Below are 10,893 nucleotides of genomic sequence, written 5' to 3'. Positions count from 1 at the left end.
TTTTATCATGAAAATCCCAACAAAATCATATACAACTCATCTTAGAGTTGGTTTTAAGAAAGGACAAACTAAAAATAGGACCAGAACAGTACATTTCACTCTCAAGAAAAGACCAAATTGCATTATCTATCTCTTCTTCACTATGATCATTACCTACTTAATATTCAAGCACCAATTCATACAATGATTCAACCAGCATATACATAAAAGACCTGGACAGATTCAAATTACATTCCTCTTCACTTGTCCTTTTTCAAAATTAGGAGAAAACAACCCTCATGAGACAGTTGAGACCATGTGAGGACTTCTAATTTCAGACTTACTCAATGAAGGACAAATTAGCTTAGGTCTTGCCGTCATGATAATTACACAAAGTCAATTATGGTCAGACGGGCTTACCTCTAATTTTAGCAGCTTTTCCAAATTCTGACTAGGAAACTTAACCTTTTGGCATAATAGGGAGGCCCAAGATTCAAATGCATTCATATAGCCAGATATGTCCCCAGTGGACTCATAGAGTGTGTCATGACACCTCTTATTTGGGGGAGAGGTACAATGAACCAAGCTAAACCTAGTCCTTCTCTGTCCCCTCTTTAAGATGCCTTTAAAAGACCCTCTCTATGTCAAGTGGTTCATACCTTATCTGTGAACACTTATAACATCCTCAGAAAACCTCATTAAGTCAATCAGATCTCAAACACTTAATCAATATTAATTTTGACTTATCCTTTTTAATTATTTCAAACTACACTCCTACTCCTAGTGCATGACTCTTAACTTCTTTTAATCCTGACAAGTACTAAACAAACATGCATACTATGTTTTAAAGCTGATTTAGGCTATGTGGGTATTCTCAGCTTCATACTTTAACTCTTTTCCCATTATAGGCAAATGAATGTCAAGGAAAAGTCATCCAAGGTCAAAACAAAGTCCAGGGTACACAGAGTCACAAAAATCAAGAGGTTCATTTGAAACAGGATCATACATTCAAGCTAACAAACCCTGGCAAGAATCAAAACCTTTCAAATCTTAGAATCCTCTTATTTTCAAACTAAAGTTACTAACCAGGTTATTTAGACATATTGAAACCATCATGTTTTTTGCATATTGACCCTCGGAGATACTAGTTTTGACCAGAACCCTTGTATTGACACTAACTCTCATTTAAACAATCATGGGGATGACCTTGATCGATCCCATGGTTATAGGAAAACAGGATTTAGAAGGAAAGGCTTCCAGGTCCTGCAGAAAAGACAGATCAGGGTAAGGCCATTTTCCTCTCCCCCCCCCCCCCCCCCCACTATTTCCTGGACTTTCCTTTTAGTAAAAGGGGAACAAAGGTTCCACTGGTCATCACATCCAGTTCATGCCTAAGCTTACCCTTTACTCCCCAGAAACAATTCCCATTCTCCACGCCACATTCAAACCAAGTAACATACTACCGAGCCCCCCCCCCACGGTAGTTAATCCCTTTGTGTTGTGCGGCACACCACATTGTGACTCTTCATTTTTTATGGGCTAAGTGATGTATAAAAACACAAAAGACATAAAAACAACACAAATGTGTTGACACCTAATTTTCACATCATAAGACACGTACTTTAATTTTTAAATTTCCCGAGTCAAAGACGGAGCAAGCATATACCCTTAAAAATTCAATTTTAAAAGTCCCGAGGAAATTGCAAAAATTGACATTTAATTATTATTTTATGAAAATTGACAATTACGAGAAATTATGAGTTATTTAATTTCACAAACATGTGTTGGAATGAAGATAAATATCTTGTCCCATCTAAAGCAGGAAAATTATAAATTAAAACGACGTATGAATTACGGCTCATGTTTTACATTTTTTAAATATTGCTCGGAACTATGTCAATATTAGGCTCATTTTAAAGCTCATGTCTTAACTTTATGAGTCTTAAGTTTTATTTAGCCTAAATAATTATTACGTTCAGCAATATAAGCCTTTATATTATTGGTCAATATTTTAATTAAATAAAGGGGGTGGGGGATTAATTTAAATATTTAAAAGTAGGAGGGGACCCCCGACCCTTCCACCTCTGTGAGAGGCGATTTCAGGCGATTTAGGTGTAATGACATGTTTGGTCGTAATAGTCTCTTCGGCGTTTCCGCCCGTCTCCGAGCATTTATTAGTTCACTTTTGACTGAGGGGATCGTTTACCCGCTTCTCGAGGTGTCTAGATCGAATTCGGGCAACTTTTATGAAAATATAGGTTTAAAGTGAAAAATGGTTGACCCAAAGTTGACTTTTTGGCAAATAAACCTTTTTGGAATTCCGTCGATTTCGAGAGGTCCGAATGGTCGTTTAGAACTTGTGTGCATGTTTGGTTCGGTTCCTAATGCATTTGGGTGCATTTTGGGACTTGGGATGGAAATTTAGTATTACGGCATCGGGAGTTGACTAGGTCAACAAGACCTCCGTTGGGGTTTTCGAGGCCACAGGCGCATTCATAGTTATTTTTTTTATGGGAGTAGGTATTTGGTATGTAAGCAGATGTCCTCGGGAATTATTCGGAATTCAGATCGAAAGATGAAACTTGGGTTAAGTTTCTAGTGTCTGGTGCCCGCTTTGGCGGCACGGCCGCTGTTGCGCATCATTTGGAGTGGTAGCCACGCATTTGGAGAGGTCAATGACTTTTAGTTATTACCGGCGAAAGCGACCGGAGTGTCATTGGGCGGTCCGGAGTCTTGCTACGGCGGGTGACGAGAGGCGATTAAAAATATTAATGATATGTGAAAAAGCCCTAGACCCTCATTTTACCCTATTTCGATATTTGAGCTTGAAGAAATTGCTCTTAAGGATATTTAGAGGAAAATCTTGGAGGTAATTCCTACTCATTTCTTTATTCTTCCTTTAAACCATAATCATGTTAGATGCCCCTTCGCCCTTAATGAACCCATGGTGGTAAGATTTGGAAGAGAGTTTGGAAGAACATTGTTCCTAGGATTATTAATGAATAAATTGGTGATGTTTTGTTAGATATCGACTAATCTAGGTTCATTAACCATAGATCTTTCACTTTTAACGTTGAATTTTGGATTTGGAGATTTAGGGTTTATACCCAAATTGGGGGTTTGCATGAAATGAGAATCTAGGCTAATTATTGAGCTACATCAACAATTAACGGTTGGATTATGATTGCCTAGTACTTAATTGGGTATTTTGCTAGCCAATTTTCCATTTTGCCCTTATGGGCCCATTCCCCAATTTCTAGGGTTAAAATTGACCTAATTAAAATAGTAGCAAGACTAATATCAATCTTCATGATTTCTAATATAGAATTCGATTATGCTTAGACTACTTTAGTTCTGAGCTTCAGCGGAAGGGCAAGGCAAAAGAGTGAGTTGTTGTTGTTGCAATTCGGCTATCCAAGTAAGTTATGGTTTACCTTTGGTAAGACTTCGTATAGTGAATCACATATATAGATTATAATGTCGGAGACAGCATGTGAACCTTCTGGTATGAAGTTGGGATAGATATTGCCTTAAGTTGAGCCCTGATGCGTGTTGGGACTAGCTACCCCGTTATGTGTGCTTTGATTATTTAATTGGGTTAGCTTGATGCAATGTGTAGTTGGTAAATATCGAATTCTGTTTGTCATCTTGATTTGGATAGAATTGACATACCCGGGGTTGGTATTTGTACTATGATACATTGTTGGCGTACCCGTTGTCAGTACTTATGATATTGATATATTGTTGAATACCCGTTGTTGGTATTTGTACTATGATACATTGTTGGCGTACCCGTTGTCGGTACTTGTGATAGTGATATATTGTTGGCATACCATTGTTGGTATTGTGCTATGATACACCTCATTTGCATGGCATAGCATCACATTCATACCATTATTGCACTGCATTGCACCATGACTTGATTGAGATATTGATGATTGGATTGGATTGGATCGGATATACTCAGACTTGACATATTCGGGTTTAGATGCTTACATAGGTGATGACGGATACTCGATTGCGATTATATTGTCTCATGCTTGGTTGGTTTATTTGCTTATCTGCTTTATTATCTGAATTATGTTCACTATGCTTAGTCGACCGATGATGCCTACCAGTACTGTTATTTGTACTAACCTACACTTGCTGCATTCTTTTATGAATGTAGAGTACTAGGTCGGATCCACTTTTGTGACCCGTGGCTGATCGATACTTCAGCTTCTCTTGAGTTTCCAGGGTGAGCATGGCGTCCGCTGACCTTAAAGACTTTTCTATCATATGTCTTATTTTTACTTCAAAGACATAAATATTATGTATTAGTATTCCAGACTGTATTATTCTCCTTAGATGCTCTTGTAATATTGAGACTAGACCACAGAGGTGTTTATTGTCTTACATGCACTTTCTACTACTTATATATATATATATATATATATATATATATATATATATATATATATATATATATATATATATATATATATGCGTGAGACTTATGTATTGTTCTATTGCATTGTTTAAAATTCATTCTTCGCTATTTTATTCGTTGTTGGAATGAGGGTTCACTTACAGAGATGGAAAGGTAAGTGCCCGCACGACCTAAGAAAAATGGGTCATGACAAAGTTGGTATCAGAGCCCTAGGTTACTCGGTCTTTAATACAAGAGCGTGTCTAGTAGAGTCTCACATATCGGTACGATGCTCCGTACATATCAGCGGGAGGCTATAGGACATTTAGGAAATCTCACTTTCTTTCTTTCCATCGTGCCACTTTATTCAAATTGGTATCTGAAAAGGTCAAATTGGTATCCGACTCTTATCCCTTCCCTCACAGATGGTGAGGATTCGCGACACGCCAGCATGGAGGATGTACATGAGGTTGACCCCACAGATTTTTACTAGCGCACCAGACGAGGATACCTATGAGTTCATCGTGATCACACACGAGCTACTCCATGCAGCAGGGATTACGGATACCCTCGGAGTTAGGTATGTTACCCTTCGACTCAGCGGTGTCGCAAGGGCATAATAGAGAGGCTACCTTGCCAGCAGGCTAGCAGGTACGCGTCCACTTACTTGGGAGCAGCTCTATGGGTTGTTCCTGGAGAGGTACGTGCCTTATTCACACAGAGATGAGCGTCAGCGACAGTTTCTCGATCTCCGTTAAGAGGGCATGTCGGTCACTACCTATGCATTATCCTTCTCCTATCTGTCTAGTTACTCCTGCCTGCGATTCGACGAGTCCGATAGGATCCGGTGGTTCATTAGTGGGCTAGATGGTCCTCTCCGGCTACCACCGGCCATCCGGCGGAGGCCGACGGCGCCTCATTCCAGGCCATTATTGATTGTGTCGTGAGAGTTGAGGCCGCAAGGGCTAAGGCAGCTAGGCTCGAGGCAGAGGCCTCAGATGCTGTGATCTCAGGTACCATTTCTGTCCGTAATAGAGCAGCATCTGTGTTTTCTGATCCTGGATCCACTTATTCGTATGTATCTGCATTTCATGCCGTTGGTTAGGATTTGACTTGTTATAGCATAGATATACCTGTTCACGTGTCTACTCCAGTCGGAGATTTTGTGATTATTAGTCGAGTCTACTGGTCTTGTTTGGTTACTTTTATGGGGTACAACACCTAGGTAAATTTGATGATTCTTCATATGGTGGACTTTGATATTATATTGGGTATGTCCTAGCTTTTCCCTTATCATGCGATCTTGGACTATCACGCCAAGACAGTCACTTTAGCCATGTCGGGCATTCCTAGGCTTGAGTGGAGAGGTACTCACAGGTCCCTTGCGAAGAAGATCATTTCCTTCCTTCGGGCGAAAAAGTTAGTAAGTAAGGGGTGTTTAGCGTATTTGTCACATGTTCGTGATATGACTGTTGTATCCCCACCCTTTGAGTCTATTCCTATTATGAACGAGTTCGCGGAGGTATTTCCTTCATATTTGTCGGGTATGCCAACCGATCACGACATTGATTTATGTATCGACGTGGACCCGGGCACTCGTTCTATTTCTATCCCCCGTATCGATGGCAACTGCCAAGTTTAGGGAGCTTAAGGAACAATTGCAGGATTTATTGAGCAAGGGGTTCATTAGACCAAGCGTCTACCCTTGGAGTGCTCCAGTGTTATTTGTGAAGAAGAAAGATGGGACCATGAGGATGTGTATTGATTATCGCCTGTTGAACAAGGTCACTATTCGAAACAATTGCCCTATGCCTCATATTGCTGATCTATTTTACCAGCTTCAGGGTGCTTCGGTATTTTCAAAGATTGATTTGTGTTCCGGCTATCACCAGTTGAATATTAAGGCGGAAGATATTTCGATGACAGCATTTCGGACGAGATATGGCCACTATGAGCTTCTAGTGATGTCTTTTGGGCTTACCAATGCCCCGGCTGCATTTATGACTTTGATGAATAGCATTTTTAGGCTGTTCCTGGATTCCTTTATGATTGTGTTTATTGATAACACCTTGGTGTACTCCACCAGTAGAGAGGAGCATGAGAGCCATTTCGTACCGTTCTTGGGTTGTTGAAGAAACATAATTGTTTGCTAAATTTTCCAAGTGTGAGTTCTGGTTGGAGTCTATAGCATTCTTGGGCTATGTGGTGTCCAAGGAAGGGATTATGGTTGATCCACAAAAGATTGAGGCTATGAGGGGTTGAGCGAGGCCCACTACGGTTACCGAGATTCGTAGTTTTGTGGGTTTGGCTAGTTACTACCGTCACTTTGTGAAGAATTTTGCTCCTATTACTTCATCCTTGACCAGATTGACTCAGAAGGATATTCCCTTCCAGTGGCGGATGATTGTGAGGAGAGCTTCCAAAAGCTCAAGCTCCTTTTGACCATAGCCCCGATCCTAGCCTTACCCGTGGAAGGTAAGGATTTCGCTGTCTATTGTGATGCTTCTCCTACTGGTTTGGGTGCGGTGTTGATGTAGGAGGTTAGAGTGATAGCTGATGCTTCCCGTCAGTTGAAGGTTCACGAGAAGAATTACCCTACCTATGATTTGGAGTTGTTGGCCGTAGTTTTCGCCTTGAAGCTTTAGAGGCATTACTTGTACGGTGTCCACTGTGAGGTTTTTACCTATCACTATAGCCTTCAGCATGTGTTTACCCAGAGAGATCTTAATTTCAGGTAGCGCCGATGGATGGGGCTCCTAAAGGAGTATGACATCTCTATTCTATATCACCTGGGTAAAGCCAATGTGGTCGCTCATGCCTTGAGTCGCAAGGCAGTAAGTATGGGAAGTTTAACTCGATTGATTATTTTCGAGCGTCCGTTGGCTATGGAGGTTTAGACGCTGGCCAACAGTTTCGTTCGTCTTTATATTTCAGCCTCGAGCAGGATTTTAGCCTGTATAGAGGCGAGGTCATCGTTGTTGGATCGGATCAAGGCTCATCAGTTCGAGGATGCTCAGTTGAGCAAAATCTGAGATAGGGTTTCGAAAGAGGAGGCCAAGGAGGCCGTGATTGATTCTGAGGGCATTCTGAGGATTAGAGGACGCGTGTGCGTTCCTCGTGCTAGTGATCTAATTCAGTTGATTTTATCTAAGGCCCATAGCTCTCGCTATTCCATCTATCCAGGAGCGACTAAGATGTACTGTGACTTGAGACAACACTATTGGTGGCGTCATATGAAGAGAGATATAGTTGATTTTGTGGCTAAAGTGTGAAAATTATCAGCAAGCAAAGTATAAGAACCAGCGACCCAGTGGGGTGTTTCAGAGAATGCCCATTCCTGAGTGGAAGTGGGAGAGGATTACCATGGATTTTGTCACCGGTCTTCCGAAGACCCTTGGCAAGTTTGATTCTATTTGGGTGATAGTGGGTCGGTTGACTAAGTCACTTTGTTAGAACTTTGTTCCAAGATGTATATTTGAGATATTGTGAGATTACATGGGATCCCTCTTTACATTGTTCGGGGTTTCTATGTGGAGAGACCCGATTGGACTTTTTGTACACAAGATGTATATTTGAGATATTGTGAGATTACATGGGATCCCTCTTTGTTGTATACGATCGGGGTACTATGTTCAGATCTTTGGTTGGATGCCGACTTGGGAGAGCATTTCATTGATAGGGTGAGAGTTAGTTACCCGATTGGACTTTTGTACACCTTTCCATCCCCAGACCGATGGCCAGTCTGAGCAGACCATTCAGGTGCTCGAGGACATATTCAAAGCATATGTTATTGACTTTGGTGATCATTGGGATCAGCACTTTCCCTCGTTAGAGTTTGCATACAATAGATTATCATTCGAGTATTGGTATGACGCCTTTTGAGGCCTTATATGGTAGGAGGTGTAGATCTCTTCCGATTGGTTGGTTCGATGGTTTCGAGGGCTAGACTTGGGAGCACGGATCTATTGAGAGAAGTACCTTGATAGGGTGAGAGTAATTCGGGCCGGAGCTCGTGGCGGCTCGGACTTTCTCAGCCGAGCGAGACTAGATGTATACGGGATTTGAAGTTTGCTATTGGTGACCAGGTTCTACTGAAGGTTTCACCTATGAAGGGTGTTACGAGATTTGGTAAGAGGGGTAAGTTAAGCCCCATGTACATTGATCCATTTGAGATTGTGGATTGTATCGTTGATGCAGCCTATGAGTTAGCATTGCCAACAGGCTTGGCGGGAGTTCATCTGGTCTTTAATGTTTCGATGCTGAAGAAATACCATGCCGATGGTACCTACATTGTCCGTTGGGATTCTATATTGCTTGACTAGAATTTGACTTATGAGGAGGAGCCTATCGCGATCTTAGATAGGCAAGTTCGGAAGTTGAGGTCAAAGGAGATTGATTCTGTGAAGGTGCAATAGAAGCACCGTCAGTGCCATGTGGAATTTGATAGGCAAACTGCTTGGGGGCGGCGTACCCGTTGTCCAATATGCGTAGCCGATATCCCCAGTTGGTCACTGACTCAGGTATTACCCTACTTTCTTTCTTTTCTTTGCATTAGGACGAGCAACGGTTCAATTGGTATCTGATGTAACGACCCGTTTGGTCATTATAGTCTCTTCAGCGTTTTCGCCCGTCTCCGAGAATTTATTAGCTCACTTGTGACCGAGGGGACCGTTGACACGCTTTCCGAGTGTCTAGATCGGATTCAGGCAACTTTTATGAAAATATATGTTTAAAGTGAAAAATGGTTGACCCAAAGTTGACTTATGGGCAAACGAACCTTCTTCAGAATTCTGTCGATTTTGAGAGGTTCGAATGGTCGTTTAGAACTTTTGTGTGTGTTTGGTTCGGTTCCCAATGCACTTGAGTGCATTTCGAAACTTGGGATGGAAATTTAGTATTATGGCACCGGGGGTTGACTCGGTCAACAAGACCTCCGTTGGGGTTCCGAGGCCACAGGCACTTTCTCAGCGCATTTTTATGTGAGACTAGGTTTTTGGTTTATGAGCAGATGACCTCGGGAATTAGTCAGAAATCAGATCGAAAGATGAAACTTTGGTTAAGTTTCTAGAGAGCATATTATGATAAGCATATGCCCACCGCGCACATTTGGCGGCACCGGCAGCGCGACAACAGTGGTATCGCTAGAGCGGTAGCCACCGTACCTATATGGAGCATATATGACAGTCAATGACTTTTAGTCATTATAGGTGAAGCGGCCAGGTGTTCGCTAGGGCGGCGTCACTGGAGCGATCCAGGTACTGCTACAACAGGTGACGGGTAGTTAATAATATTAATGAAGTGTTAAAAATCCCTAGACCCTCATTTTATCCCATTTCGATATTTGAGCTTAAAAAAACTGCTCTTAAGGATATTTGGAGGAAAATATTAGAGGCAATTCCTACTCATTTCTTCATTCTTCCTTTAAACCATAATCATGTTAGATGCCCCTTCTCCCTTAATGAACCCATGGTGGTAAGAGTTAGAAGAAAGTTTGGAAGAACATTGTTCCTACGATTATTAATGAATAAATTGGTGATGTTTTGTTAGATATCAACTAATCTAGGTTCATTAATCATAGATCTTCCACGTTTAACGCTGAATTTCGGATTTGGAGATTTAGGGTTTATACCCAAATTAGGGGTTTTGCATGACATGAGAATCTAGGCTAATTATTGAGCTAAATCAGCAATTAACGGTTGGATTATGATTGCCTAGTACTTAATTGGGTATTTTGCCCGCAAATTTTCCGTTTTGACCTTATGGGCCCGTTTCCCCAATTTCTAGGGTTAAAATTCACCTAATTGAAATAGTGGCAAGATTAGTAGCAATCTGAGAAGGTGTCCGTCGATTTTTAATATAGGGTGATTATGCTTGGACTACTTTGGTTATAGCTTCGAGCGGAAGGGCAGGCAAAGGAGTGAGTTATTGGTGTTGCGATTCGGCCATCCGGATAGCTAGGGATTATGGTTTACCTTTGATGAGACTTCATATAGTGAATCACATATTTAGATTATAATGTCGAGAGGTAGATAGCATGTGAACCTTCGGGTATGAATTTGGGATGGATATTGCCTTAGAGTTGGGCCAGATCAATTTTGCTATTGATGTTGGGATATAACCATTTCCCGTTATTTGTGCTAAAGGCACGGTTTTCTTGATTTATTCAATTGGGTTGGCTTGATGCCATGTGTAGTTGGTAAATATCGAATTTTGTTTGTTATCTTGATTTGGATAGGATTGACAAACTCGGGGTTGGTATTTGTACTGTGATACATTGTTGGCGTACCCGTTGTCGGTACTTGTGATATTGATATATTATTGGCATACCCGTTGTTGGTATTTGTACTATGATACATTGTTGGAGTACCCATTGTCGGTACTGTTACACCTTGGAAAATTCCCGTTAGCGTACAGTGAAGTAGACTAACGAAGGTTAGGATGTAGATGCGACACGGTAAAGTCATTGCTGACAATAAGCATGAAAAGAACTGTTTTGATTGGTCTGA

Source organism: Lycium ferocissimum, chromosome 9, assembly GCF_029784015.1.
Source record: "Lycium ferocissimum isolate CSIRO_LF1 chromosome 9, AGI_CSIRO_Lferr_CH_V1, whole genome shotgun sequence".
NCBI lineage: Eukaryota > Viridiplantae > Streptophyta > Magnoliopsida > Solanales > Solanaceae > Lycium > Lycium ferocissimum.
Note: the sequence above shows the minus strand (reverse complement) of the source record.